At 40.7% G+C, this 22843-nt stretch overlaps 1 long non-coding RNA gene across 1 annotated transcript in view; it reads right to left on the reverse strand.

Moving 5' to 3' along the window:
* Positions 1-22843, reverse strand: part of LOC102999210 (uncharacterized) — a 56848-nt gene that overhangs the window by 33155 nt on the left and 850 nt on the right. The gene's annotated exons all lie outside the window — the stretch shown is intronic.

A 22843-nucleotide genomic window follows, 5' to 3' on the forward strand; every position in this document is an offset into this window, starting at 1 on the left:
ATCCCACGTGCTGCAACGAAGATCCTGTATGGTGCAACTCAAGACCCGGGGCAGCCAAATAAATAAATAAATATTAAAAAAAAAAAAAATGTCCATGGTCTTTGACCTAGAAATTCAACCTTTAGAAACTGATCCTAAGTGAAGATTTCCACGTAAGGATGTTTATAATGGCATTATCTTCAAATGGTAAAGAAGTAGAAAGAAGTCAAATTCCAACACTCCGTCTAATGGTTAGATGAACTGTGACTAATGCATGTAGTAAAATAGCAGATGACCAATTATAATTATGCTCTTGAATAGCACTTAATGATAAAGAAAATGTTCATGATACAACATTAAGTACAAAAAATAGGATACAAAACTACATATACTATATGATTTACATTTTATTTAAAATTTACGTGTGCGTGTGTGTGTGTGTGCAAAGACTGGAAGGAAAAAGATCAAAATATCAGTAGTAGTGGAATTACAGGCAATTTTATTTTATTCTGTAAGCTTTTCTCTATATTCCAAATTTGAATCCTATGTATGCCCCCACTATTATCAGAGAAAAATAATAAACATTATAAAAGAAAATATTAAGAGTCTATTTCTAGAAAATGACGTCAAATTTGATTTTTTAATTCTGTGTGTTTTCCAAAATATTTTCCCAAATTTCATACTATGACTATGTATGGCTCTTTAAAACAAATCATTGAAGAGCCTTTTTTTTTACCGGGAACCCAGAATGCTTAGGGAACAAGCTGCTATTTTAAGGGATTAGTGATTAAGTCACCTGCTGAGAACAGGTGTCAGCTTAGCAGAGAATGACATGGTAGCCTCCTCCCCTGCCCCCAGGACCAGAGGACCTCCTATCGCTCTCCCACTGTTTCTGCTCCTACCTCTGAGAATGGGAAGTTGGCAGGACTTTTGACCTTGATCGTAATGTGCAGTTTTAACTCTGTTATGCCCTTTCTCTGTAATCTGGCACTAAGAGGGTTTGCAGTTGGGAGGGCAAGAACACCCATTAAGCTGGGCAGATACTCCCCAGAGCGCTAGGAGAGGATAGTCCACATAAAGAGAATCTTCTAAAATAAGTACTCAAATCCCTTTGTGTAAAGGTCTCTTTCATCTCCTCGCCATGCTTCATCTTTTGCACCAAGTTAATTAACAACAATTTTTCAGCAAGCACAACCCTGACAGGTAAGTATTTGGAGCCTGTATCACTTCTCTTATCTTTCCTTCTCCTCCGTGTATTGTTGGGCTCTATGGAGCTTGAAAAGCATTCTCTTGTTGGAGGAGACAGAAGCAACACTCAGACAGTGTATTCTTCCTTGGTCGTTTTTTTAAACTAAGAATGAGTTTATTTCAGTATTTTTAAATCGAACCACTAAACTCATTCTGCTTTGCCTGATCAATTTTTAAAGTGTGTTTATTTATTTATTTATTTATTTATTTATTTATTTATTTATGGCTGCGCTGGGTCTTCTTCGCTGCATGCAGGCTTTCTCTAGATGTGGCGAGTAAGAGCCGCTCTTCGTTGTGGTGCATGGGCTTATTGCGGTGGCTTCTCTTGTTGCGGAGCACGGACTCTAGGTGCGCGGACTCAGTAGTTGTGGCGCACGAGCTTAGTTGCTCCAAAGCACGTGGGATCTTCCTGGACCAGGGCTCGAACCCGTGTCCCCTGCATTGGCAGGAGGATTCTTAACCACTGCGCCACCAGGGAAGTCCCTAAAATGTATTTTTAAATGTTTCTTTCAGTTAAGTAATATATAAAACACATTCTTGTAAAAAAAAAAAAATTAAAGAATACAGAAATATGTAAAGTGAAAACCTTTCCATACCCTTCACCTTCCAATTCAACTTGTCTCCCTGGGATTAACCTCTTTTTTTTTATATTAGTTTCAGGTGTGCAGCATTAAAATTCGACATCTGCATATACTACGAAGTGATCACCACCACAAGTCTAGTTACCATCCATCACCTTACAGTTGACCCTTTCACCTGTTTCACCCACCCAACCCCCTTCCCCTCTGGTAACCACTAATACCTTCAAAGTCCATCCACGTTGTCACAAATGGCAGAATTTAATTCTTTTTATGGCTAAGTAGTATTCCATTATATATATACCACATCTTCTTTACCCATTCATTTATTAACAGACACTTAGGTTGTGTCTCTATCTTGGCAATTGTAAATAATGCTGCAATAAACATAGAGGTGTGTATATCTTTTCAAATTAGTGTTTTCATGTCCTTTGAATAAATACCCAGAAGTAGAATAGCTGCGTCATATGATAGTTTTTTTTCTTAAGTTTTTGAGGAATCTCTGTACTGTTCCCCATAGTGGCTGCACAAATTTACAGTCTCACCAACAGTGTACAAGGGTTCTCTTTTCTCCACATCCTCTCCAACATTTGTTATTTCTTGTCTTTTTGATAATAACCATTCTAATATGTGTGAGGTGGTAACTCACTGTGTTTTGACTAGCATTTCACTAATAATTAGTGATGTTGAACACCTTCATGTGTCTGTTGGCCATCTGTGTGTCTTCTTTGGAAAAATGTCTATTCAAATCCTCTGCCCATTTTTTTTAAATTATTTATTTTTGGCTGTGTTGGGTCTTCGTTTCTGTGCAAGGGCTTTCTCTAGTTGCAGCAAGCGGGGGCCACTCTTCATCGTGGTGCGTGGGCCTCTCACTATCGCGGCCTCTCTTGTTGTGGAGCACAGGCTCCAGATGTGCAGGCTCAGTAGTTGTGGCTCACGGGCCTAGTTGCTCCGTGGCATGTGGGATCTTCCCAGACCAAGGCTCGAACCCGTGTCCCCTGCATTGGCAGGCAGATTCTCAACCACTGTGCCACCAGGGAAGCCTCCCTCTGCCCATTTTTTAATTGGTTTTTTGTTGTTCCTGAGTTGTATGAGTTCATTATATTTTGGATATTAATCCCTTATAGGATATATGGTTTGCAAATGTTTTCTCCCATTCTGTAGGTTGCCCTTTTGCTTTGATGATGGTTCCCTTTGCTGTGCAGAAGCTTTTTAGTTTGATGTAGTCCCACTTGTTTATTTTTGCTTTTGTTTCCCTTGCCTTTGGAGTCATATCCACAAAAACATCTCTATGACCATTATAAATGAGGTTACCACCTATGTTTTCTTCTAGGAGTTTTATGGTTTCAGGACTTGCATTCAAGTATTTAATCCATTTTGAGTTAATTTTTGTGTGTGGTGAAAGATAGTGGTCTATTTTCATTCTTTTGTATGTGGCTGTACAGTGTTCCCAACTCCATTTATTGAAGAGAATATCCTCTCTCCATTGTATGTCTTTTGCTCCTTTTTTGTAAATTAATTGACCATATGTGCATAGGTTTATTTCTGGGCTCTCAATTGGTCTGTGTGTCTGGTTTTGTGCCAGTAGCATACTGTTTTGATTACTATAGCTTTGTTGTATAGTTTGAAATCAGGAGCATGATGCCTCCAGCTTTGTTCTTCTTTCTCAAGATTGTTTTGACTATTCAGGATCTTTTGAGGTTCCATACAAATTTTAGAATTATTTGTTCTATTTCTTTTAAATATGCCATTGGAATTTTGATAGGGATTGCATTGAGTCTGTAGATTGCTTTGGGTAGTATGGACATTTTAACAATATTAATTCTTCCAATCCATGAACACAGACTATCCTTCCATTTATTTGTGTCTTCTTCAGTTTCCCTCATCAGTGTCATAGTTTTCAGTGCACAAGCTTTCTCTCCTTTTAAATTTTTTTGAAGTGTTTGAGAAGGATTAAATGTTCTTTGAATGTTTTGTAGAATTCTCCAGTAAATCCATATGGTCCTGGGCTTTTTTTGGTGGGAGATTTTTGATTACTGTTTCAACATCCTTACTAGTAATCAGTATATTCAGATTTTTTATTTCTTCATGATTCAGTCTTGGAAGATTGTATGTTTCTAGGAATTTATCTACTTCTGGGTTGTACAATTTGTTGACATATAATTCATAGTACTCTCTTATGATCCTTTGCATTTCTGTGGTATCAGTTGTATCTTCTTTTTAATTTCTGATTTTATTTATTTGAGTCTTCTCTTACCTTTTCTCCTCCCTTCCCTTCTCTCTCTCTCTCTCTCTCTCTTTCTCTCTCTCCCTCTCAATATAGCTAAAGGTTTGTAAATTTTGTTTATCTTTTCAAAGAACCAGCTCTTACTTTCATTGATTATCTTCTCTTGTTTTCTTAGTCTCTATTTCACTTATTTCCACTCTGATCTTTTTTTTTAACATCTTTATTGAGGTATAATTGCTTTACATTGTTGTGTTAGTTGCTGCTGTATAACAAAGTGAATCAGCTATACATATACATATATCCCCATATCCCCTCCCTCTTACGTCTCCCTCCCACCCTCCCTATCCCACCCCTCTAGGTGGTCACAAAGCACCGAACTGATCTCCCTGTTCTATGTGGCTGCTTCCCACTAGCTATCTAGTTTACATTTGGTAGTGTATATATGTCAATTCTACTAATTTTGGGCTTCATTTGTTCTTCATTTTCTAGTTTCTTTAGGTGTAAAGTTAGATTGTTTATTTGGGATTTTTCTTGTTTCTTGAGGTAGGCCTGTATTGCTATGAACTTCCCTCCTAGAACCACTTTTGCTGCGTCACTTAGATTTTGGTATGCTATATTTCTATTTTCATTTATCTCTAGGTTTTTTTTCATTTATCTCTAGGTTTTTTTTCATTTATCTCTAGGTTTTTTTTCATTTATCTCTAGGTTTTTTTTCATTTATCTCTAGGTTTTTTTTCATTTATCTCTAGGTTTTTTTTCATTTATCTCTAGGTTTTTTAGGAGATTAATTTCTCCTTTGATTTCTTCAATGACCCATTAGTTATTCAGTAAAATGTTGTTTAATCTCCACATTTTTGTGGGTTTTTTTGTTTTTTCTTGTGACTGATTTCTAGTTTAATACCATTGTAGTCAGAGAAAATACTTGATATGATTCAAATCTTCTTGAATTTATTGAGACTCACTTTGTGACCTAACATGTGGTTTACCCTGGAGAATGTTGCATGTGCAGTTGAGAAGAATGTGCATTCTGCTGCTTTTGGATAGAATGTCGTGTGTGTGTGTGTATGTGTGTGTGTGTGTGTATGTGTGCATGTGTGTGTGCATGCATGTGTATAAAGTCAATCTGGTTTAATGTGTCATTTAAATTCCATGTTTCATTATTGATTTTCTGTCTGAATGATCTATCCATTTGGTGTCAACAGGGTGTTAAAGTCCTCAACTGTTATTTATTGCTTTCAATTTCTCCCTTTAAATCCATTAATATTTGCTTTATATATCTTGGTGCTCTTCTGTTAGTTGCATATATATTTGTAAATGTTATACCTTCTTTCTGGATTAACCCTTTTATCATTAAGTCTTTTTTTAATGTCTATTTTGTCTGATATGAGTATAGCTACTCCACATTTCCATTTGCATGGAATATCTTTTTCCACCCCTTCACTTTCAGACTGTGTGTGTCTTTTCTTCTGAAGTGAGTCTCTTGGAGGCAGCATATAGGTTGGTCTTGTTCCTTATCCATTTAGCCACTCCATGTATTTTGATTGGTGAATTTAGTCCATTTACATTTAAAGTAATTATTGATAGGTATGTGCTTATTGCCATTCTGTTCATTGTTTTCTGGCTGTTTTGTAGTTCTTCTTTGTCCTTTTCTTCTTCTCTTTTTCTCTTCCCTTGTGTTTTTGTGATTTTCTTTAACATTATGTTTAGATTCCTTTCTCATTTTTTGTGTGTACCTACTCTAAGTTTTTTCCTTGTGGTTACTGCATGGTTCACATATATCATTCTATGTAAATAGTTACCTGTTTTAAGCTGGTAGCAACTTAAATTTGAACACATTCCAAAGCTTTATCATTTTACCCCCTCCACATTTTATACTTTAGATGACATATTTTACATCTTTTTATTTCATGCATCCCTTAACTAATTATTGTAATTTAGTTAATTTTGCTACTTTCATCTTTTAACCTTCATGCTTGCTTTATAAGTTATTGATCCACTACCTTTATTATATATTTTCCCTTGGTCTTTCTCGTCTGCAAATATTGCACTAAATTTCCCAAACAGCAAGCCTACGCCCTCTATGTACTTCTTGTTCCAAACATAGTTTTTTTTTAAATATTTTGCTTGTCTTTAGTCTTTTTTTCCAACAAGTTTTGGCTCCTTCTTGGCTTTAGCCTTCCTGACGCTCTTCTCATGGGTATAACAGGCCTGGACTAGCCATTGGTTCCCACTGCACCTCATATCTATGGGACTATGTTTACCTCACTGTGTAAAAATGTTAACTACATTTTGTTTGTTTCCCTGATTCTGCACCTTACAGACTAGATCTCAAGGCCTATGGACACTGCTTCTAACCCATTTACTGGATACTTCCACCTGAAAATTTCTCTGATTTCATATTCCCTTTGTGCTATAGTGATTATCTTCCATGATACTTGGTTCCATGGTGTTATTAGACCAATTTCTCCCCACTCTTTCCAATTTTGGGTGGAATCTCTCAATTAAGTAGGCATTTCCTGTCAAACAGGTCTTCCCAGATTTAGTGCAAAGCACTCAAAATCTCTGCCAGAAGTTCTGGTATCAAAAACCACAATCTAGAAAACTAAAGCCTGCTACTTAATACCAGGAGTAGCCAATACTTCAGTTTTCACTCCTCATTATTCTTCACAAGTGGCAACCTTTAAAATGCAGTGTGACATGATTATGACCTCTGCCTGCCTCTACTTTAGCCTTCCATGGATTTTATAAGGGCCTTCAAAGCCAATAAAGATATACATGGCAGGGCTTCCCTGGTGGTGCAGTGGTTGAGAATCCGCCTGCCAATGCAGGGGACATGGGTTCAAGCCCTGGTCTGGGAGGATCCCACATGCCACGGAGCAACTGGGTCCATGAGCCACAACTACTGAGCCTGCGCATCTGGAGCCTGTGCTCTGCAACGAGAGGCCACAATAGTGAGAGGCCCGCGCACCGCGATGAAGAGTGGCCCCCACTTGCCGCAACTAAAGAAAGCCCTCGCACAGAAACTAAGACCCAACACAGCCAAAAATAAATTAATTAATTAATTAATTAATTTAAAAAAACCAAAAAACCACTAACCTCCCCATTCCCCCTCCCCACCCCCACCCTCTTTAAAAAAAAAAAAAGATATACATGGCAGAGTTCTTCTGCCTCACTCACTCCTTTATATATAACTCTGTAGGTGTGAGTATTGATCAGTAGGACTGATATATACTGGTGGGTGTCAGCCATGTCCTGCTTGCCTGCATGCTCCAGCATGACAGTTCACCCCTGCTGTCTGTGTCAGGCCACAGGGTTGCCCCAAAGGGAGTTGTTCACCAACATCTGTGACTCATCTCTTCCTTACCGGGTAGGAAGAGCCTTGCTCACTCCTGCTCCTGCCAGGGCACGGCCTGCCGTCTGACTGCAGATAAGTGTGGAGCACTGCTGGGCAGGAGCACAAAACTGCCTCTTTGGCCCCAGGTAGAGATATTTCTCCTCCACCAGCCCCTCCACTGGATTACTGTCTTTTTTTTCCTTTTTTTTTTTTTTTGGCTGCGTTAGGTCTTCGTTGCTGTGCACGGGCTTTCTCTAGTTGTGGCGAGTGGGGCCTACTCTTCGTTTCAGCACACGGGCTTCTCATTGTGATAGCTTCTCTTGCTGCAGATCACGGGCTCTAGGTGCATGGACTTCAGTAGTTGCAGCACATGGGCTCAGTAGTTGCAGCACACAGGCTCTAGAACACGCAGGCTTCAGTAGTTGCAGAATGTGGGCTCAGTAGTTGCAGCATGTGGGCTCAGTAGTTGCAGCAGGCAGGCTCTAGGGTGTGCAGGCTTCCGTAGTTGTGGCTCATAGGCTCTAGAGCACAGGCTCAGTAGTTGTGGTACACAGGCTTAGTTGCTCCGCAGCATGTGGGATCTTCCTGGACCAGGGATCAAACCCCTGTCCCCTGCACTGGCAGGCAGATTCTCAACCACTGTGCCACCAGGGAAGTCCCTGATTACTGTTATTCTATCAAGCCTCCTGAAACTGGCTAAACCCCTGCCTCTCTTAGGAAGGTTTTCCTTCTGACTTCCTGCCTGGTATGTGTCTTCCCCACTGTCTAGGTAAACATTCTCCTCTGCAGGGATAGGGAAGCCCCAGATGAAGCCTTTCACCTTCTCTGGAAGCAGGGGGAACACCCTGTGCTTGCAGCACATACTGCTTGCTTAAGCAGGAAGCTGAACATGGTGTACTCTGCAGCAATTCCCTCGGCTTTCAGACTTCCTGGGTCAAGAGTCCTATGTGGCTCTCCCTGTAAAAATATGCTTGTTCACCAGTTGGTTCCCTAGAAAGCCCGTTCATAGTTCTCTTAAGAAAACAGCTCTTAAATCAGCTTAATCAGCATAAATCAGCTGCCTCTCACTGTTAATAATAATTAACTCCAGCAAGTTCTCAACTTTAAATGTTTAAGAAGTAACAAACTCAAAACACAGGGACAGCTTAAACACACAATGGTTATGATTTTCCTCAAGCCTCTTCCCACCCAGGCTCATTTGCTGGGTCTCCTGTAACCAGGCCCTCAATAGGGGTTTTGAAATATTCCCACCCTTGTCTAACTCGTGTCTTACTTTTCCTTTCAGGGCCTCAAGCCTCATCTCTATAGCTATGGAATTGTCAGTGCAGAAGGGACCTTGGAGACATTCTCATCAGTCCCATTTTTTAATCTGTAGCAGGAACAAATTTTCACTCCCAGACTTAGATGTGAAAATGTGACTTGATTACATTATAAATGAACTTATTTCTTAAGTTCTCATGTCTATTCAATCTTGCCAATGCAGAATAACTCAGTCACTTTCATGTTTTTCCCCCCTCAGTTCTTTTTGGGTTAATACCCACCAGTTAGGGCTTCCCTGGTGGCGCAGTGGTTGAGAATCTGCCTGCCAATGCAGGGGACACGGGTTTAAGCCCTGGTCTGGGAAGATCGCACATGCCGCGGAGCAACTAGGCCCGTGAGCCACAATTACTGAGCCTGCGCGTCTGGAGCCTGTGCTCCGCAACAAGAGAGGCCGCGGTAATGAGAGGCCCCGCGCACTGCGATGAAGAGTGGCCCCACTTGCCACAACTAGAGAAAGCCCTCGCACAGAAACGAAGACCCAACACAGCCATAAATGAATAAAAATAAATTTAAAAAATAGTGTTAAAAAAAAAATCTGTTCTATAAAAAAAAAAAAAAAATACCCACCAGTTAAGGATTCTCTCTCTGTTCTCCTCCCCCATCCCCGCCCCCCACAATCTAAGTTCAGGTGGGATGTGAGGTGTAGTTTACGTCCCATCCTGACAACAGGAATGAGGATATAGAGGGTCAGCTGGGCCCACAATCCTCTCTCCATGCTGGTCTCTGCTGAGATAGCCAGCTTCTTGCTCAATCCTTATTGCCATGCACTGGGGTCCACTGCTGCCACCAGGGGTCCTTCAAGGCCTCCACTCACCACAATCAATTGGTTGCATTCTCCTTACCTAGGGATGCCAGATTTAGCAAATAAAAATATAGGATGCCCAGTTAAAGTGGAATTTCAGGTAAACAATGAATTTTTTTTTCTTTTTCTTTTTCTTTTTCTTTTTGGTCCAACTAACCACCAGCCTTCTCTCAGTACTTTCTCATAGAAGTAGAAGTGGAGGGATGTCCAGGCCTCCTCCAGGGAGGGGGCCTTGACTGAGCTCATCCTCTTGCTAGATGGGTGGAAGGAAAAGCCAGAGAGAGAGACACCCCTTTGTGTATGACATTCAAACACACTGTGACCTCCTCCTCCAGGAAGCAAGAGCCCAGTCTATACCCTGGAATCCAGTGGGATTAAAAGTCCTTTTTCAGGAACCCTCCTACACTGTTGGTGGGAATGTAAATTGGTGCAGCCACCATGGAAAACAGTATGGAAGTTCTTTCAAAAACTAAAAATAGAGTTACCATATGATCCAGCAATCCCACTCCTGGGCATATATCCAGAGAAAACTCTAATTCAAAAAGATACATGCACCCCAATGTTCATAGCAGCACTATTTACAATAGCCAAGACACAGAAGCAACCTAAATGTCCATCGAAAGATGAATGGATAAAGATGATATGGTACATATATACAATGGAATATTACTCAGCCATAACAAAATGAAATAATGCCATTTGCAGCAACATGGATGGCCCTAGAGATTATCATACTAAGTGAAGTCAGACAAAGAAAGAGAAATATATGATATCACTCATATATAGAATCTAAAATATGATACAAATGAATTTATTTACAATCCAGAAACAGACACAGACATAGAAAACAAACTTATAGTTATCAAAGGGGAAAAAGGGGAGGGGGTGTAAATTAGGAGTTTGGGATTGGCAGATACACACTACTATATATAAAATAGATAAACAACAAGGTCCTACTGTATAGCACAGGGAACAAGATATCAATATCTTGTAATAAACCATAATGGAAAAGAGAAAGACTATATATATCTATATATTTATCTATATAGGTAGATAGATAGATAGATAGATATAAAACTGAATCACTTTGCTGTACACCAGAAACTAACACAACATTGTAAATCAACTATACTTCAATTAAAATAAATAAATACATACATACACACATACTATATAAAAGTCCCTTTTCATGTTTAATAGGTATAGAGTTTCAGTTTGAAATGATGAAAAAGTTCTGGAGATGAGTAGTGGTGATGGCTTCACCACAATGCAAATGAACTTTATGGCATTGAATTGTACACTTAAAATAGTTACCGTGGGAGAAAAGGGAACCCTCTATTGGTGGGAATGTAAATTGATACAGCCACTATGGAGAACAGTATCTAGGTTCCTTAAAAAACTAAAAATAGGGCTTCCCTGGTGGCGCAGTGGTTGAGAATCCGCCTGCCAATGCAGGGGACACGGGTTCGAGCCCTGGTCTGGGAGGATCCCACATGCCGCGGAGCAACTAGGCCCGTGAGCCACAATTACTGAGCCTGCGCATCTGGAGCCTGTGCTCCGCAACGAGAGAGCCCGCGATAGTGAGAGGCCCGCGCACCGCGATGAAGAGTGGCCCCCGCTTGCCACAACTAGAGAAAGCCCTCGCACAGAAACGAAGACCCAACACAGCCATAAATAAATAAATAAATAAATATTTTAAAAAAAAATCTATTAAAAAAAAAAAAAAAAAACTAAAAATAGAACTACCATACGACACAGCAATCCCACTACTGGGCATATACCCTGAGAAAACCATAATTCAAAAAGAGTCATGTACCAAAATGTTCATTGTGGCTCTATTTACAATAGCCAGGACATGGAAGCAACCTAAGTGTCCATCAACAGATGAATGGATAAAGAAGATGTGGCACATATATACAGTGGAATATTACTCAGCCATAAAAAGGAACGAAACTGAGTAGTGAGGTGGATGGACCTAGAGACTGTCATACAGAGTGAAGTAAGTCAGAAAGAGAAGAACAAACACCGTATGCTAACACATATATATGGAATCTAAAAAAAAAAGAAAATGGTCAGAAGAACCTAGGGGCAAGACGGGAATAAAGATACAGACCTACTAGAGAATGGACTTGAGGATACAGGGAGGGGGTAGGTTAAGCTGGGACAAAGTGAGAGAGTGGCATGGACATATATACACTACCAAACGTAAAATAGATAGCTAGTGGGAAGCAGCCGCATAGCACAGGGAGATCAGCTCAGTGCTTTCTGACCACTTAGAGGGGTGAGATAGGGAGGGTATGAGGGAGGGAGATGCAAGAGGGAAGAGATATGGGGACATATGTATATGTATAACTGATTCACTTTGTTATAAAGCAGAAACTGACACACCATTGTAAAGCAATTATACTCTAATAAAGATGTTTAAAAAATAAATAAATAAATAATAAAATTTAAAAAATAATAGTTACCATGGTAAAATTTTACGTTGTGTATATTTTACGGTAATTTTTTAAGTCACTCTTCATGGAGGAAAGGAGGTAGGAAAAGGACAAAGACTGCCTTCCCAAATTATGGGTGAAAAAGCAGGGATGCCTTCACCTCCTCTGCCCTCCATCAGTGTGCTCCTCTGTGCTTTGGCTTCCTCCTCAGGCTGGAGGCCTCCCAACTGTGAGTAACAACAGCTGTAGGAAGAGAAAGCCAACTGCTGCTAGGAGCTCTTCCTGAAATCGAAGAAGTCCTTCCCCAGAAGTCACAGTAAGCCTCATTGGCTCACTACCCACTTCCTGACAAAGGGGATGAGAGTCCCATTGGGCCAATCAGGTGCAGCCCTGGAACCGAAGGAGGGTCAGCTTCCTTGAGGCAGTGAGCTGTCGGGGGAGTGGGGAAGGAGAGATGGGTGCCTAAATGAAAGTGGGCCTGTGGGGAAGGGGGAAGGGAGAAATGAATGGACAATTCAGCATCTAGTACATAGGCTGTGAGTAGGACAGAACTACACTGTCTGGCACTTACGTGGGTGTTCCCAAGGTCCTCAGGAGAGAAGCTGAGAGGCAGAAGCCAAGGGGTCCATAATGTGGCACGCCCCATGACCACCCTCCCTCCCCCCAACAAAGTAAGAATCTTGAGTAAATTCTACTGACATTTCAGAAATTGATGTAAGCTCTTCCTGGCTGACTCCTCAGATGCTCTGGCCCTGCTCATTGTACCCCATCCCTACCCCAGCCACCAGGAGCCCTTTTGGCTCGGGGTCCGTAGTGGTCCCTGGTGACACGCCCTGCAGGAGTGATGCTTTCTGTGTCCTCAAGCACGAACATATGTTAGGCCAATGTGCTAGTTAAATAAAGGAAGTCCTTTTTAACTCTAAACATACCAACATGCAGTTGGATTGATGGATGGTCACTAAACATTTCGAATGAAGTCTGAGTCAAAATTGTATGGATTTGAGAGACTTAAAATGAATGTAGGAAACGAAAAAGTTATGACCCACTAAGAAGCAGTAGGACAAACTGGGAGATGAAAGTATAATTGAGTTTAGAGGGTTTTTTCAGGTCTGGGAGCCCATGATGGAAGAAGTTTTATAAGAAGTTTTGAAAAGCCAGAGAAAATTGTACAAGTGCATCTAATCCAACAGAGATTCTTTCTAAAATAAGAAGTGAAAAATGTGGCTTCCCTAGGGGAAGGGTGGAACCTTTCTAATAATATTGGAATTTAAGTTCACAGGTGCAGAAATGGGAGGGGGTCTGGAAAAGGTGGTTAGAATTGACATGCTGTGCAACAAACAGATGTGAGGTCACATTTGTCTGAGGACTTTGTGCCTTACTCCCTTGAATAAATACACCAACATCATTAGAATACTTTTTTAATGTTTAAAATTCCATGATTTTTAGAGAGTATGGGTATGACATGATAATGTGCACTTATTTGCTTGATAAAGTGTATTAATCCTTTATCAGCAAACATTTCCTAAGTACCTATTATGTACCAGGATATGTGTGCTCATATTTAAATATGGTACTATAAATATTTAAGAACCATCTGAAGCAAGAATATGTTTTTCCACCCATACACACTCATTAAATATGTTCATACCGATGCATTATGATTAGTTTTACCGGCTTGTTTCTTTAATTGTTTACTGAAAAATTGAACATCAAACTGTTTCTAAATTAATTTCAAGGTTTGTAGCAAAATTAAAGCTTTTACAGACATCAAAGCAATAACACAGCGATTGTAAAATAATAAGCAAATACACTAAACTAGGAAAGAATATGGCCATTTTTAATTGCATGTTCTTATTCATTATTAAATATGAGAAGAGGTTAGGGACTTCCCTGGTGGTCCAGTGGCTAAGGCTCTGCGCTCCCAATGCAGGGGGCCCCGGTTCGATCCCTGGTCAGGGAAGTAGATCCCACATGCAGCAACTAAGAGCCCGCATGCCACAACTGAAAAAAAAAAAAAAGATCCCGCATGCCGCAGAGAAGATCCCGTGTGCGGCAACTAGGACCCGGTGCAGCCAAATAAATAAATAAATATTTTTTTTAAAAAAGAAGAGGATAAATAATATAAATTATCATATCAATCACTTTTATTTATGAAAAAAATTATTGTGATAATCTTCAGTTCTGTCTACTGATCAGTTTGATAAGCTGGTATTATATATATCATATTACTTGTATTAAGAATTTCCTTGCAAACTATATAAGCCAATTTCCATGTGTTATCTGATCTGTACTTATAAATTTGCCACATTTTACTGTGCTTTATTAACTTTCATAAATTGAATTTTTCATTTTCAAATTTAATCAATTCGAATTACTTATGGTTATAATTGTGTTGAGTAAGAAAGTGATTGAAGTTAAGATTTTGAAAAGCTGGCCATCAATTGAGCAACATTAGTTTTAAATGGAACTATCCCATCGTGGATTTTACTATTCACCCACATGAATAGGGCCGATAGAAATTATCCATGGTGAGCGTAATCGTTTTTATTTAATTACATTTTACCTTCGTCAATACACAATGGCCACTCCTGTTTAAATATAATATACTTATAAAAAATACTATTCTCTGGAGGGCTGTGGGTGCAATTGTGCAATCTTTATGCAATATCAAGCCAGGGAAAACAGTGTGGAGTATTAAATGCACGGAGTTTTGATGGATACTTGCAACCAGAATTAAATTGTGCTTATTGGGTTCTTGTTGGCAACAAAAGCTTCCATACCTACAGCTTTAAATGTAGCTCTGGGACATACCACTGGTGTCTGGGAGTGCAATCTAGCAGGAATCAGAACACTGGGAGCAAGAGCCCCAACCTCAGGATCCTTGGAGGAGAGAAAATTGCAATCTGGTAGAGGCTGTAGTTGGATTACTTAAGGATTCAGTTTCATCCTCACTTTGACCTGTGGTTAGTAAGTGATGAAAGGGGCTCAACAAAGATCTGTTAGATATAAAAGGTCTGGACTTTCCATCATACACTACCTTGGCGATGTTTGACCAAGAATTCAATCCAGGTCACAAGCAACACGGATATGGGGTCCATCCTTCCTACTTTGCCTGTTCCCAATGATCCCAGACCCAATTTGGACTATGTGTGCAGATAACTTTCATTTTCATCTTTCCCTGTTAATATATATCCCTCCTGTTCTCCATATCTCTCAAATCGCCCTCTTCTGCAGCACTCCTCTGATTATTTCTAATTCAGTGGAAACTTAACTTTTCTCAGTTAAGTATTCATTGGCAGTGAGGTGTAGTAGAGACAGCACAGACTTTGGCTTTTTATCATTAACAACACCTGGATTTGGATTTCAGTCCCTCCCACTTGATCTTGGGCAAATTACCTAACTTCTTAATTTCCTTGTTGACAAAATGGAGATAAATGACAACAGTAGTATTGGGGGATGATACTACCACCAGCCCGTGGTAGAAAGGAGACCCCAGACCCCAGTAACACTAGCCTGCACCCCACCCCCTGAGATCATGCTCCTGTGTCACCATGCTGAGACAGGGGGACTTTTCCCAGTTTGTCGATTGCCTCACAAATTTGCTTATAGTGATTTTTGATGCATACTTTTTTTAATATAAAAAATGAAACCAGAAAAAAATGAGAATAATATTTCATGGATGTCAGAATTAGGAAGTCTTCAAATCATAAAAGCATTGGAAGAAACAATAATGAAATTACTTTTGTATAATCCCTGCCCTCATAAAGCTCATATTCCAGCTATTCTCACTTGTGCCTTCTTCCAGGTAAACTTTAGAAAAATTTTGCTGTCATCCCCCCACACATTAAAAATCCCATTAATACGCTGCCTGAGGTCATGTTACACTTAAGTAGCCCTATGATCCAAGGTGAAGCTGAGGCCTTTATCAGGAAAGCAAAGATTTTTCCAGAAACCCCCAGCAAGTGTCTACTTCCATAGCATTACGCAAAACTGTCACACACATGACTACCCTCCCCTGAAAAGAAGGCTACAAAATGATGTTTAGGTTCCAGCCTCTAAAATGGAGGTGGGAGAAGGAAGATGAGAAAGGAGGGAGCCCACCGGCAGGGACTCCCACGAAGTCACCATGGAAGAGAGATTAGAGGCAGGAGCTGCAGGAGCTGTTTCTGGGAGCACATGTGCAAGACTGGTCCCAGCAGTGTTGCCGTGGGATCCAAGCAACACACTGCACACTGCTGAGAAGGCCACCCTGCCCTACCTTGCTGCAGGCGGCCATGCAGCCTGGACACTCCCGACTGGGAGTAACCACTTGGGAGAGTGTGCCTTGCAGATCAAAGAAGAGTCTGGAGAAGCCAGCAGAGCAGTGCTCTTATGAGGGGCCTCTCTAAATGCCTGTGGGTATTGCTTCTTGGGGCAAATGCTGTTGGCTGCCTACCCAACAGCCACATCCCGTCCCCTTCTTCATAGCTCACAGAACCACAGTTTTGTTCCGGCGGCCATGCTCCCAGCACCCATGAATGAATCATGTTTGGTCAAAGCCCATCACAGCAATTGCAGTCCACCTTGGCCAGTGATTGGTCTAGTCTGACGGGCAGCATGACCCAGCTGTAGGCAATGAGATGTAAGGGGAAGTCTGCTGGGAGTGGTTCTAGAAAATTTTGTATGTCTGATAAAAAGACACAGGCTTGCAAAAAGAAATTCCTTGGCCCCTGACCCTTCTTCCTGCCTTGAACATAGTTACGTGTGGACATTTTGCTTGGAGCTGTGGTTCTTCCAACTAAAGCAATTTTCGCAGGTTGGCAAGTGTGGAAACATAGAAAAAGCCTAGGTCCTTGATGATTTTGTTCAGTAAGTCAATGCATCACACCTGGAACTGCCTGTCTCTGGTCTAATGATGGAGATGATGAAAATCTTTATTATTTAAGCCACCGTTGGTGGGGTTGTTTTATTACTTGCTACTGAAAGCATTTCTAAATGATAGAGCCCTTGAAAAAGGAGATCAAGCAGAGCACTGTAAGTTGGTTTATTCTTCAGTAAAGACCTGGGAGGCAGAAGATGTCAACAGAAGCTAATGAGATAGCAAATCTGAGTAATAATAAGAATGTGACCTCTTTCCAGTACCCACAGGCAGTGAGGCTTAGAGGCAGTCAAGTAATGCTTAAAATGTAATTTGAGAAGAAGGGACATTTTTTTACAATACGGTTTTCCTTTGTTGGAAGAAAATGTATTTCTCTCGATTATTTAAACCTCTTCTATCCCTAACTTTTATATTTTTGTCGTATGTGCCCCACCTATTTCTTGTTAGGTTTATTCCTAGGTATTTTATGTTTGGGGCTGTCATCTCTCTCAAGCGGTTAAGGTTCCCTAGGGATCAGTCTTTTGCCTCTTATCACCCCACAATTGCCTGAATGACACCTTCTTTCCTGCCTTTCCCCCAAATCCTACTTCAAGCTACTCTTTCTCCATTCTGAGCAAATACACTTAACCTCCTAGGTACACAGACTTTTGCCTGGACTGTTTTTTGGAGGTCATCCAACCCTGATTGACAGGAAAAGGTAACATTTGGAATCCAGTGAGCTTGAGGTTATAACATGTCATGTCAGCAATTGCTAAACAACAGTACATCAGATTAGGTCAAGAATTTGTGAAATGTTTGTGCCAAGTGAAATGTCAAAGCACAAAGTGTGTGAAGGAAAAAAATCTCTGTGCCAGTCAAAATGTCATTCTGTCTTGCAGTGAGTAATTTATTCCTTTCTGTCCTTATTGCTGTTCTTGTTTCACACATATTAATGTTGCCTCTAAATAATTGAAATTAATAGTGGCATTATCAGTGGCTAAGGGTAAAAACTATGGAGCTAATTTAGAATCACTCAGTCAGTTTGGGCTTGTTTTGAAAATGGAAGTTGTTAAGTCAACCTTAAAAATAAGCCCTTACCTGACTGTCCAAAGCATTTACACTGCAGCCATTATTTGTTCTGCTAATTTCTGTAACAAGTAAAAAGAAGGCACAGAGATAGTGGAGAATAAACGTTTTTTAAATGCTGTATCTGAGGAATTGCAAACAAGATAGAAATGCCATAGATAGAATGACTAGATCCAGGTAGCCCTCAACAAATGGAACGCCAGTGGCTTGTTGAGTGGATTACAAAGCAAAACTCCATAATGTTTGTCACCATTTTCCCACTGGTTTTAATGTCTAAATTGGCAGAGCTTCCCAGAACATGGCTCCTCTCTATGCCATTTGCTTTCTCTGAGAGCAGATTTCTGTTGCACAGTCATGGCCAAACAGTGGGGAACTGGTCTTGCTCTTGATGCTACAGCTGCCTGGTGAATAAACCAAAATGCTTCTCTGTAGGCAGAGGGGCCAGGAGTGGAGTGAGGCAATTGAGGTGCCCAGATCACAACGTCTCAGGTGGCCCTCATTCCCATGTGCCCACCTACACTTATGTGGCCTTGAGAGTGAGCACTTCCTTAAATGTTGCACACTAGGCTCCTCACTTACCTCACCCTTGTCCTGGCCCCAGTAGGCATTGTTGCTGCCCTTGGAACTGAAGAAAAGGGCTTGGAAGTAAAGAAGAACCCTATAAATCTCTGATAGTGATAACTGGGTTTCTACCCAATAATATTATTCTACCTATTAGAAATTTAACAATATGAATTCAAAGAGTCATGAGAAGCATGTATTGCTAAAATACAAGAATTCCAATTAATGGGTCAGAATGGGCCGACAGTGTAAAAGGACCATGTGGGACCACCATGCTCCAGAGCTTGGGCTTCAAGTTTTCAGACTTGGAGCTCAACTTTATCAGCATAAAGAGAGATGATCCAATTGAGGAAAACTGGCAAGAGAATTGCAAATATACAGAATCCCAATTTACTAAGTTAGAGTTGTAGATATTTTCCAGTGACAATATCCCAGTGTTCAATGTTTAGGACATCCCTCCCTAGAGTCAGGGGATGTGGAACAAAGTAGCCATCAGAGGGCTGCAAATAATCATGGAGAGAGAGCAAAGGGTGTGTGTGTCAATGGCCAGGATATTTCAACCAGGTCAGGGAAAAGTCCTGCCTCACCCCAGAATACACTGTGTGTATCCATCACTCAACAAATATAAATTGTGCACCTACCGTGTGTTCAGCAAACCCTGTCAGCTCTACCTTCAAATAAATTTTAAATCCAGTACTTCCTACTACCTCCACAGTAACCATTTAATTCAAGTACCATCTTCCTGCACCTGGATTAATGGACTAGGCCCCCTAATTGGTCTCCCGGTTTCCACTGTCTCCCTGCCACAGATCAGGCTGTCAGGCTGATCCTTTTAAATGTAAAAGATCATCATGTATTTCCACTCAAAACACTCCATTGGCTTCCTACCTGTTAGAATAAAAGCCCAGATGTCTTTCTTGGGCTACACCTGCGTGCTCTCACCCCCACTCTCTCTCTGATCTTGTCGTGTCCCACCACTACCCTCCTCACTCACTCCACAGATTCTTTCATCCTGCTCCTGGGATACCCAAAGAGTGTTTTTGCCTAAGGACCTCTGCAAATTCCCCTCCTGCTTGAATAATCTATTCCCAGATATTTGCAAGGCTCACTATGCTGAATGCCTAAATATCTATGCCTAACTGGAATCTTATTGCAGAAGTCATAGATGACCACCCTACCTGAAACAGCACCCTGACTTCACTTTAGGTCCCCTCACCCTGAAGTATTTTTCCTTAACCATCTGACAAGTTTTCTGTCTCCCTGAAGTAGAAGCTAAGCTCCATGAAATTTTTTGTTCATTGTTAAATCCCTATCACCTAGAACATTGCCTGGAATGTGGTAAATGTTCCAAATATATTTGCTGAATTAAGGCTGAATACACCTAAGTTATGTATGTAATAATTCTAATCACTGGAGGGGAGTATTCTCTGGTGACTCAGGACTTTTCTCTGGCCTGGTTGAAATAGCCTTTCCAGATTCTTGATCTCCCCTTGATTTCTAATGGACTAGATGAGATATGAGAGAGAAAAAGAGGGACCAAGGAGAAACTGAGATTTTTAGTATGCACAAATGGAAGAATGGAGTTCCATTTATTGAGTCACAGACAACTATGGAAGGAGTAGATTTGGGAGTTGAGGGATGAATATCCACAGTTCATTTCTGAACATATTAAATTTAAGATGCCTAATGGGTATCCGGTAGAGATGTTAAGAAGGCAGTTAGACATAAGAGTCTGCAGTTCAGGTGAGAGGTCCAGGCAGGACATACAAATCCGGCAGCACATGGAAGGTGTTTAAAGTCATGGAACTGTGTCCATTCCCCTGGAATGAGTGTAGGCAGAGAAGAGTGGAGTTCCGAGGGCCAAACACTGTGACACTGACATTTAGAATTCAGGGGGATGAGGAAACATCAGTGAAGGACGCTATAAAACAAGCAGAGAAAAGAGGTAGCAGCTGAAGAAGGATAGGGATCTAGGAAGGATTTTTTTTTTTTGAAGTATAGTTGATTTACAATGTTGTGTTAGTTTCAGGCGTGCAGCACAGTGATTCAGTATGGATGGATGGATAGATAGATAGATTCTTCTTCAGATTCTTTTCCCTTATAGCTTATTACAAAATTTTGAGTATAGATCCCTGTGCTATATAGTAGGTCCTTGTTGGTTATCTATTTTATGTATAGTGGTGTGTATGTGTTAATCCCAACCTTCTAACTTATCCCTCCCATCCTTTCCCTTTTGGTAACCATAAGTTTGTTTTCTATGTCTGTGGATCTATTTCTGTTTTGTAAATAACTTCATTTATATCTTCTTTTTTCAGATTCCACATGCTAGCAATATCATATGATATTTGTCTTTCTCTGTCTGACTTCACTTAGCCTGATAATCTCTAGGTCCATCCGTGTCACTGCAAATGACATTATTTCCTTCTTTTTCATGTCTCAGTAATATTCCATTGTGTATATATACCACATCTTCTTTACCCATTCATCTGTTGATGGACATTTAGATTGCTTAGGAGGGATTTTTTTTTAATATGAGAAATATTAAGGTATATTTGATGCAATGGAAATGATCCAGTGAAAAAGAAAAAATATTTAAAGATATAGGAGAGAAGGATAATTGCAGGAGTGAAATTCTAGAGTAGGGAAGAGGGGCTGGATCCAGTGCAGAGGTGGTGAGGCTGACTCAGATAGAAGCACACACAGTTCACCCATCACAACAGGAGGAAAGGCAGAGTCTATGTGCACAGATGCCAGAAGGTGGGAAGATGTGGTGGTAGGAACTTGTGGAAGCTCTTTTCTGGCTGCTTCTATTTTTCCAGTAAAATAATGGACTGGAGGTATTAGTGATATGCAAGGACCATAGGGAATCAGATGTTCAGAGGAATGTATTGAGTAGAGGTGAGCGAGTGGGGTGTTTGAAATTGTAGGGTTTTTGGTGAGGAGTACAATTGTCAGATTGCCTCATGTGAGGCTCTGGTCATAGGAGCAGTGATTGAGGTGGGAACAGAGACAAGACCACATATGTAACTGGCCAGGGTATTGGATGAAAGGTCTTTCCTGATGTAACCCGGGGCTGACACACATGTGAGTAACCACATTGGCTACTACTATTCCCTGAGCAACTCCCATGTCCCATACAATCTATACAATTCTCTCCTTTAATCCTCACAATAACCCTACAACAACGCCAAGAATCCGAAGTTGTTATCCTCCAACTGTTTCATCTGTGTCCCAGATGAAAAAAGTGAGGTTCACAAAGGTTCATTAACTAGCTCAGGGTAACAAGCAATATGGATACAGGATTCAGAGTCAGGTCTTCTAACCCCAAAGCTAGGTCCTTTCCCTTGGCTTGTACCATACCTCTCCAACTGCATCACCTGCAAGCTTTAGTCCACAACCACCAGTTACAAGGGTGTTTTGCCACGAAGTCTTATGGCTCAGCTTTTGTTGTTTGAGCCTGAGGCAGAAGATGCTTCAGTCTCCTGAGAGAATAAGGCTCTTTATCCCCTTTAGGTTAGTGTCATTTTGGGGCATTGGAAACCAACAGAAGGAGGACAGTCTAACAGCTATAGCCTTTCGGGGTTTATTTGTTTCAGGGGGTACCTTATTGGCCTGCCCCAGCAGCTACCTTGTCTTACTATACAGGAGACCCTTAGAAAATCCTGCAGTCAGAGCCAGGGGCCTTCTGGCCGTCTGTCTCACAGTAACCCCTCCTTCATCCGGAAAGAAGTGATGCCTAATACCCTGTCGTTGGTATACTTAAAGTGTTCTACTGAAAGTCCAGGGCTTTTTATCTCCAGGAAACAATTTATGCAAGTGATAAGGAAAGTAGAGACATGAAAGTTTTCACAAACTTCATCCATTTCTTGCTGCAGTTGGGAGAAATTTGCATGCATCTACTTTGTGATAATTCTACGAAAGATGAGAGGAATCCTACTTCTCAGTGCGCCAAATGAGAAAAAGAACAGTTGCAGTTGAATGTCATCACTGTTAATCAGCTAGACCAGAACCGTCCAATAGAACTTTCTGCAATAAAGGAAATGTTCTGTATTTGTGACTTCCAATTCAGTAGCCATTAGCCACATAGGGGTATCGAACACTTAAAACACAGCTAATACAACTGAGGAACTGAATTTTAAATTTTATTTAATTTCAATTCATTTAAATTTCAGTTTAAGCCATCTATGGCTAGTGACTACCATATTGGACTGCACAGATCTAGATTATAAAACAAGAGGCCAAGCCACCTCGCCCCTTTGAGCATGGTAACCAAGTCTGCCCACAGAACCTTGCCATGAAGACCCTTGCTTAGTCAGCTCCTCCTAAGAAATTAGAGTCTCCACTGCTCACAGCTTTTGAACAAAAAAACAGAAACCCCATGTAATCATTTTCTATTTCTGCAACAAATTTCCACAAACTTTGAAGGTTAAGCC

Source organism: Balaenoptera acutorostrata, chromosome 4 (genome assembly GCF_949987535.1).
Source record: "Balaenoptera acutorostrata chromosome 4, mBalAcu1.1, whole genome shotgun sequence".
Classification (NCBI taxonomy): domain Eukaryota; kingdom Metazoa; phylum Chordata; class Mammalia; order Artiodactyla; family Balaenopteridae; genus Balaenoptera; species Balaenoptera acutorostrata.